We start from the raw sequence: 8,921 nt of genomic DNA on the forward strand, positions 1-8,921 counted from the left end.
GGCGGAGCACAGGCGCCGGACGCGCAGGCTCAGCGGCCATGGCTCACGGGCCCAGCCGCTCCGCAGCACGTGGGATCTTCCCGGACCGGGGCACGAACCCGTGTCCCCTGCATCGGCAGGCGGACTCTCAACCACTGCGCCACCAGGGAAGCCCTGGAAATTTTTATATTGACTTTTTTTTTTTTACTTTGGTTTATAACATTATATAAGTTTCATGTGTGCAACATTATAATTAGACTTCTGTATATACTACTGCAAACTCACCAAAAGTCTAGTTTCCATCCATATATTGACACAGTAAGCTTGACATCTTAGCTGCTGAAAACACTTTTAAATAAATAGCTGTGCAAGACTAATATTTTTTCAAAGTATATTTTATTTATTTATTTATATATATATATTTTTTTTAATTGTTTTTTTTGGGCCATGCTGTGCATCATGCGGGATCTTAGTTCCCCTACCAGGGATCAAACTCATGCCCCCTGAAGTGGAAGCGTGGAGTCTTAACCACTGACCACTAGACCGCCAGGGATGTCTGTTGTGCAAGACTAATATTAAAACCTAGCAGCGTCTGTTCCACTCTTCCACATGCCCTATTTTTCTGTTCGGTCTCAACTGTTCTCCCATTTACCTCCGTTTTTCTAAAGGACACGCTAGTAATGCTAACTCTTTTTTTAAATTGAAGTATAGTTGTATACTTGCCTCCCCCCTTACTTCCCCTATTATTTGAAATAAAATGTATTGGTAGTAGTCAACTTGATAATTTAGTCCTTTGGAGAGAGGTTATCAAGCAGAGTGTAGGAATAAACACCACACAGTGAGTGATAGATCTTTATAGCTTCCTTTTATAAAGAAGGGAAATATGGTTTTTGCATTGGCATGTTAAGTTGCCGTTGTTATACAGATGTTTATGAATGGGTAGAATGAACATGTATGCATATTGACTAGCCAAAGAGGTGGATGGTAGTAAATAAAGTGATTTTGATGCCCAAAACCCAATCCATCCTCTTAGTGTGCCTTCCTATAATGCAGAGGTTGGAAAGCAAAGAAACGTTTCCCAAAGTTTTTTTTTTTTTGGCTGTGCTGCGTGGCTTGTGGGATCTTAGTTCTCCGACCAGGGATGGAACCCCGGGCCCATGGCAGTGAAAGCACAGAGTCCTAACCACTGGACCACCAGGGAATTCCCTCCCAATGTCCTTTTGCTGCTTGAATTCTGAGTGTGAATTGGAGTCCACTGATTAGATTTGGAAGGTAGAACTGGGGAGCCATCTTCCTCCTGCTTGCTGTTTTCTGCTGGCACATGTAGTTGAGGAGACATTTAATTTAATTTCTCTGCAGCAGCATTCTAGCAGTTGTTAAGAGGCAGTTGTGTGACGTTGGCGGGCCCCAATTCTCCACCTTTCTTGTTGTGGGGGTAGAAGCTCCCCTGGCAAGCCAGACCTGTAGTGTTTTTCTGGGAGTCAGCCCTGGAGACCCAGCATGCAGCCCACTCCTCCAGCCCTTCCAACAATATTACAATCATCTCTGTTTTACAATCCTTCTTTTTAATGTGCCGAGAATGGTCTGCATTTCCCGTAACTAAATCCTCACTGATATACCTTTATCCAAAGCACTCTACCCAGCTCACCTACTATATACTTAAAAAGTTATGAGGCAATATTAATTCACAAAAACTACATACTAGTTTTATTTGAAGTTATAGAGGTCACTATCAGAAAAACTAAAAAAAGCTATACCAGGTTTGCTCTGGAGCGTGGGCCTAGGGGTGGAAAGGTAGAGTGTACATATTTATTTTCATCATCAGCTTTTCTACACAATGGAATTAGTTACCATGTATATATATATATCTTGATAAGATAGACATAAAAATAAATGAAAAGGTTAAAAAAATTGAGTGATATTTTGACATTTAAATTGAAACTATTCTTAATACACAGACTTGCAAAGTCACTGAATAATTCATTAAGACTAGAGAACCTTAGCCTTACTTCCATATACGAATAATAATTTCAACAGACCTCTTCTAGATATATTGAAAACACTGGATAGCCTGAAAACTTCTCTTTCTCAAAGAAGGTCTATTATCTAAAGTATTGAAAATGGCTCTCCTTCTCAATCCTGAGAAGCACTGTATTCACAAGTTTGGCAGGCAAAATGTCATCCCCCCTCCGATGACATCCACATCCTAGTCCCCAAAATCAGTGAATATGTTAGGTTATACAGCAAAGGAAAATTAAGATTGTTAATCAGCTGGTCTTAAAACTGGAATATTGATTATTCTGAATTATTTAGGTAGGCTCAACATAATCAGAAAGAATTTAAAAGTAGAAGAAGGAGGTAGATGGAGTCAGTCAGAGGAAGATGTGACTATGGAGAATAAGCACAAAGAGATGCAACCCTGATGGCTTTTTAGATGGAGGAAGAGGGGCATCAGGCAAGGAATGTGGGTGGCCTCTAGAATCTGGTAAAGGCAAGGAAACAGATGCTACCCAGAGCCTCTAGAAAGGACCATAGCCCTGTCAACGCCTTGATTTTAGCCCAGTGAGATCCGTGTTAGACTTCTGACCTTCAGACCTGTAAGATAATAAATTTGTGTTAAGGCACTAAGTTTGTGGTAAGGTGTTGCAATAGCAATAGGACAGTGATACAACATCATATAAAGAGTGTTCTAACAAGAGGAGCTGATATCTAGTCATGACACTGAAAACCAGCTGTAAAAAAAAAAGAGGCAAGTCATGCATTTTGTTGTCTCCACTCACTGAATGTTTGGAGAACCTCTCAGTGAAAAAGACTCTTAGCTAACATTTCGGTTGTGGAAGTTTTTCACATTTTGTTATTGACAACTTCACTGTGAGACAGTAAGAAAGATGCCTTTTTTTGCTATAGTTTCTGTATCATCAGAGGTTACCCAAACAGCAGCTGGACTATGAGAGGTTCTCAGTGAAGGGTGTGGGATGAAGGACACACCCCTTCACCAAGGTGATGAATAAAGAAGAGGGAGGCACTGAAATTTCTTGGTCGCTAGGTTGACACCTTTAAAAGCTGAGGTGTTATCCCCTTTTCTTCTCTGCTTAATATGTTAAATTAGGGGCCATAGAGAACAAGCACAAGATGTGAACGTGGCAAAGAGCCCATAATACCCCCTGAGCTCTGAACACAGAGGTGTGAGTGAGCATTGCCCACAATGGTTATGACCATGGGGTTGGTGAGTAGGTCTCCTGGGCTATAGAAATCCCTTGAAATTTTACCAAAATTTGTATTGCTTATTTTTTATAGCTTTCATTGGATTATATAGGAAGTCTGCAAAACATTCCATGGAAGATGCTTTTGATCTTTTAGGGGCTGGAGTCCAGACAGCTTGCAATGTAAGCTCTCTGAGAACAGAGACATGTGGATTCCCTAGAATCTAAACATGAGTGGTATAGAAGAATTTTCTAATTGTGGAAGAAAGGAAATAATATGTTTTGTTTAATTTGCTTCCTGGAAAATGGGCTTGGAATTGACAAAAAATAGAAGAGGTGGCGGTAGCCAAATATCAGAGGGTGGTTTTAGTATCAGAAAACCTATTCCAAACTGTGGCTGATTTGTATACAAGTTGATGTACTTCGGTAACAGCCAGTTTTACTGGGTAAAAATCTCAGTTTTAGTGAGTGGGTAAAGACTGAAAAATATTTCAAAAGGGATCTAGCCCTGTATTTTGTTCAAAATATAAGAAGAGTCATAGTTTAACTCAAATTTCACCAAGAAACACAACTGTTTTTTCTACTAGTACTGAACTGCTCAGCCCTACACCACCTTTTCCTAGATATGAACACGTGCTCCAGAATTAAAGTTATTAAACAACCTGATTTATCTGAAAAAAAAATTAATGCTGGGAATTCCCTGGTGATCCAGGGGTTAGGACTTGGTGCTTTCACTGCCAGAGCCCGGGGTTCCATTCCTGGTCAGGGAATTAAACTCCTGCAAGCTGCACAGTACAGCCAAAAGAAAAAAAAAATTAATGCTGAGTTTTGTGGAGACGTGGTTTCTAAAAATATGAGGACTAACAAACTGTTAAGTTTTCAAGGAATATGAGGTACGTATAGGAAATCAGTAGCTGAAGAATATTTACCACATTCAAAAACACTTTAAAAAACAAAATTCTCAAATTTGTATTCAATTTGCAGATATTATATAACCCCTTTAAAATTAACTAAAGTGCTGAGTATTCTGTGGAGGAAAAAAATTATCTTGTGCTCACATTTGAAGGTTTCTCTCAGAAGTAAACCACTGAAAGAATCCACAGTATTGGTTTAAATTTTTTCCATTGGGGAGGGGGGTGTGAAGGAGGTGTTTATCATCTTTCAAATTCAGTCACTTCTCCTGAAATGGATTGGATAGTTAGATGATAACATTAAAATAGGTCTCTCTAAGCTATAGAAAACAAGATACTTGAATTATTGACAAGGAGAAATGGAACAAAAAATAAAGCAAGTCATACACTAAATAATGTTAAAAATCCTGCGGTTACTTTAAAAATATTTTACTACTGGGAATTCCCTGGTGGTCCAGTGGTTAGGACTCGGTGCTTTCACTTCTGTGGGACCAGGTTCAATTCCTGGTCAGGGAACTAAGATCCCACAAGCTGTGCGGTGCAGCCAAAAAAAAATATTTTTTTTTATTACTAAGGGAAAATAGGACAAAAGTATTAAAACCAACTCACTTCCTTGTTTGTAGATAATGCCTGCCTGTGTGACTGTTTTTACTTCCTTTGAAGCTTCCTACAAGAAATGAACCATTTATATGAGTTTTTATAAACTCTTAGTTAAAGACTTGTTCACATATTCTAGTAGCATCAGTACTTTCTCAGAAAGGAATCATCAAAGGCTGGCACTAGAAATTGACAAAAAAAGAATTTAGTTTAGATCTCTTAATAATTTAAAGAGCAATCTAAATTATAGAGTTTAGACTCTATAGAGTTCATCTCTGCAGGCCCTGAAGAGCTTGACCTTACCACTAATGCCCTCTCTTGGGTACATGTGTTTCAAATCTAAACCCAATCACTTCATTCCTTCCTGTTTAGACTGTTAGTTCGTGTAGTTATTACAATGGTTTAAACCTGTACCTTATTTGTGTTACTACGTATTCAAAATACCGTTGGGGTTAGGATGAGTAATTACAGCTCACTCCTACAAAAATTAACTCTCCTTGATTCCTGAGGAGAGAAATAATTTCATTTGCCTGATTTGGCTTTAACTTCTGATTATTATTTATATAAGATCCATCCACTTGCAGAGCTATTTTCTTTGCACTATAATTATTTTCTTCTGGTCCCAGGAAACAGAAAGTGGCTCAAGTTTATTGTATCCCAGATCGAACAACTTAATATAAGTAACAAACACTATACCTTGTTGTATGTCTAATATAAGAAGAGGGTAAACCTATCTCTATGTTTATCAATAGACTATCAACAGAAAATATTAATGAATAGATTGGGGATAGTTTTCTTTTCAAAAAGCTTATGCTGCAAATAGAAGTGACAAGTGGGAAAGAATGAGTGGGTTGCAGAATTTCTGAAAGCCTAAAACCAGGATCCAGGAATCTTTAGCAGAGGTAAGATGTGCCTATATTCAGCACAGCCCGACCTGCACCGCTTTGCAACTAACCAAGGAAAGCCTGAGTGGCGAGGCAATACTACCCTCTAGGGGCAACATTTTTACTTTCACAACTTCCTCAGCAAAGGATCAATCAAAAGATAAGAAGCCATACACAGGGGATTCCCTGGTGGCCCAGTGGTTGGGAATCCGCCTGCCAGGGCAGGGCACACGGGTTCGAGCCCTGGTCCGGGAAGTTCCCAGGCTGTGTTCCACAACTGCTGAGCCTGTGCTCTGGAGCCTCTGCTGTGTAGGCTGTGAGCCAAAACTACTGAGCCCGCATGCCACAGCGGGTAAGGCCCGTGTGCCTGGAGCCCGTGCTCCGCAACAGGAGAGGCCACCACAATGAAATGCCTGCGCACCGCAATGAAGAGCGGACCCCACTCACCACAACTAGAGAAAGCCCGCGCGCAGCAACGGAGGCTCAACGCAGCCAAAAATAAATAAATAAGTAAATAAATTTATTTAAAAAAAAAAAAGCCATACACGGTATAGCTCCATAGCTCCGCTGTGACTGCACAGTAGATATTAGTAGCTATTGTTGTTAGCATTTATGCTTTCAAAGAAGTAACTTAAGCACACTGTCAACTGGCTAATTATTCAAGGTTAATTATTTACAATCCTTTCTCTTTTCCTGTTTTGTTCTGTTAGAATTTACATGATTGACTACAGAAGTTGGAATAAGACACCTGACGAGTTTTTTAAAAAAATAATTCTAATAAAAAGGGTGAAGAGATAAAAATTGGAATTAATTTCAAGCAACAGGCTTATTTATGGATACTTACTTGGATTCTTGTTACAGGCTTACTTTTCCAATTATTTTTTCCTAATTTTGGGAAAAAGTCCAGTGACAGAGATTCCCAATCCCTCAGACATATGAGCTGCCCACCTATTTAGTTAATCTTATTGGATAGAAATTAACGTATACAATTTATAAAACAGGGAATTAACTTGTTATAAATCAAATACTAACTGTAGAATTTTTAGGTTTCCTCTGCCCCCTGCCCTTCCCTAGCTGAATGTTAGCAAATATGCTTCCTACTATTTAGTATGTGTATCCTAACAGCTTGTATCTGGGATTGTTGTTTTACTGGGTTTCTGCATTTTCTCTACCCTTCATCCCAGATTAATCTGTTCATTTGTTGACACCTGTCATGTTCTAGAAAATGAGATCAAAGACTGATAGCTGCATGCTCTCCTGTCTTAAAATGTTAAGGAAATGGTTTGTTGGAAGTACTGTTACTTTTTAGTTCTATGTATTGAGCTGCCATTGACCTTTAGGCCAAAATGCCAGACACTTAACTGCCCTATTTTATAAAGACTTAGTAGTAATATCAGTAGTCCATAGTAAAGCTGACTTTCTGTATTACATATATATACTTATATATAATAGTTTCCTATATTTTATTAAACATTTTCCAGCTTTATTGAGATCTAATTGACATATAACATTGTGTAAATTTAATATGATGATTTGATACATGTATATATTGGGAATTGTTTACCACAGTAAGGTTAGTTAACACCTCCATCACCGCACGTAATTATTTGTGTATGTGTGTATGTGGTGAGAATATTTAAGCTCTACTCTCTGAGCAACTTTGAAGTATATAATACAGTACTGTTAACTATAGTCACCATGCTGTATATTAGTGCCCCAGAACTTATAACTGGAAATTTGTACCATTTAACCAACACCTCCCCATTTCCTAGTTTACTATATTTAAAGTGTGAGTTTTGTTTTAGTTGGGGGTTAATTTTTTCTCTAATTTTATACTGAAGTGAGAAGCAGAAGAACGTAATGAAATCACTACACAGACAATAGCCAAAAGTTTTATTTTAAAAATTTACAGTTTAGTATAATGTAATTCCATACACAGAAATATACAAAAATACATACGACTAAAATTGTATTTTAAACAGGAAACCATAAATGATATTTCATGGTTTAATTTCTGTGACTATTTTTTGCCTATGAGCCAAAAGGCTATCTCCAAACAATAAAGCAACTAAGTGAAGAGCTCAGGTGTTATTCTTGATGGCATCATTCTTGATGGCCCTGGATAAAACTAGATTACCATAAATTGATAGTACATAAGTTGAATAAATAATTAAACATTAAACTAGAATTTAGAAAAAACAAGATTAAATACCAAAAGGAATAGAAATAAAAACTATCAGAGCAAGAAATGAAAAAAACATGAAAAGCAAGTAAGATCATGCCCTCGTAGCAACTATTAGAGGCAGATGCAGCAGGATTGACAGATTATGGAGCACAGAGAAGAAAAAATCCCAAGAGACAATGAGAAAGTGTCCTAAATTAGGAGGTGGAAAGAGGAAGTAAACGGAGAGTAAACGCAGGTCCCTGAGTGGAAGGGGTAAGAGACTGAAATACTGCCCACTCCCCCTTGACAGGATTATCCAGAAAGTCTATGTATCAGTTGTAGGTATTTGATTCCAATATCATTGTTTTTTTAAAGAATTATCCTTTTTACATTGCTAGTACAAACACTTAATTTTTCTCTCAATATCAGCATTTCAATATGTGTGTAAGAAGTTGAAGATTTCTTTTGATAAATACTCAGCTCTACAATGACGTTCAGGTTCAATTGGTCTTTCCTAAGCTACCTGAACTAAGTTTAAGATCAACTTCACTGTGGGTCTGTCATCACAGACACGGCTGAGGGGGATGTTGCAGAGGCCACAAGAACCATTCAAATTCACTCTGACATAGACTCTACAAGAAAACAGGTCTGTAACATTGCAATATTAATAAATATTAATAACAATATAGCAATAATATAATTTATAACTTCTATATTAATCATTAATGTATAAAATTTGTCAGTTAGTTAACGATGAGCTGATTCTTATTTTGGATATTCCTCTAATAAGCACGTTTCTTAACCTCTCTAAGCCTACATTTCCTTATCTGTTCAAGTAAGGTACTAATGGAACCCATCCTAGAGTTGCTGGGAAGATTAAACGGGATGATGCACTCTAGCCTGGCTACAGTAAACACTTTTTTCAGGTAAACGATCAGTAATTGCTAGTACTGACATTTTCTAACATCCATATTTTTGGGCATATGCAACGCTCAAAAGAGGGAAAAGAACAGAGAGCTGGCATTAAATACTTCCTCTGTATCAGACATTTTAGAAATATGTGAAACTCTCGCGATTGTGCCCCAGAGCCGCGCACACCTCGGGTTTCCGGCAGGGGGGGCGAGATGTCTCCCGCCCTCTCCCGGCCACAGCGGTCGCGCAGTAGTCCTGCCCTGCGCATTCC

This window comes from Mesoplodon densirostris, chromosome 16 (genome assembly GCF_025265405.1).
Source record: "Mesoplodon densirostris isolate mMesDen1 chromosome 16, mMesDen1 primary haplotype, whole genome shotgun sequence".
Lineage (NCBI taxonomy): Eukaryota > Metazoa > Chordata > Mammalia > Artiodactyla > Ziphiidae > Mesoplodon > Mesoplodon densirostris.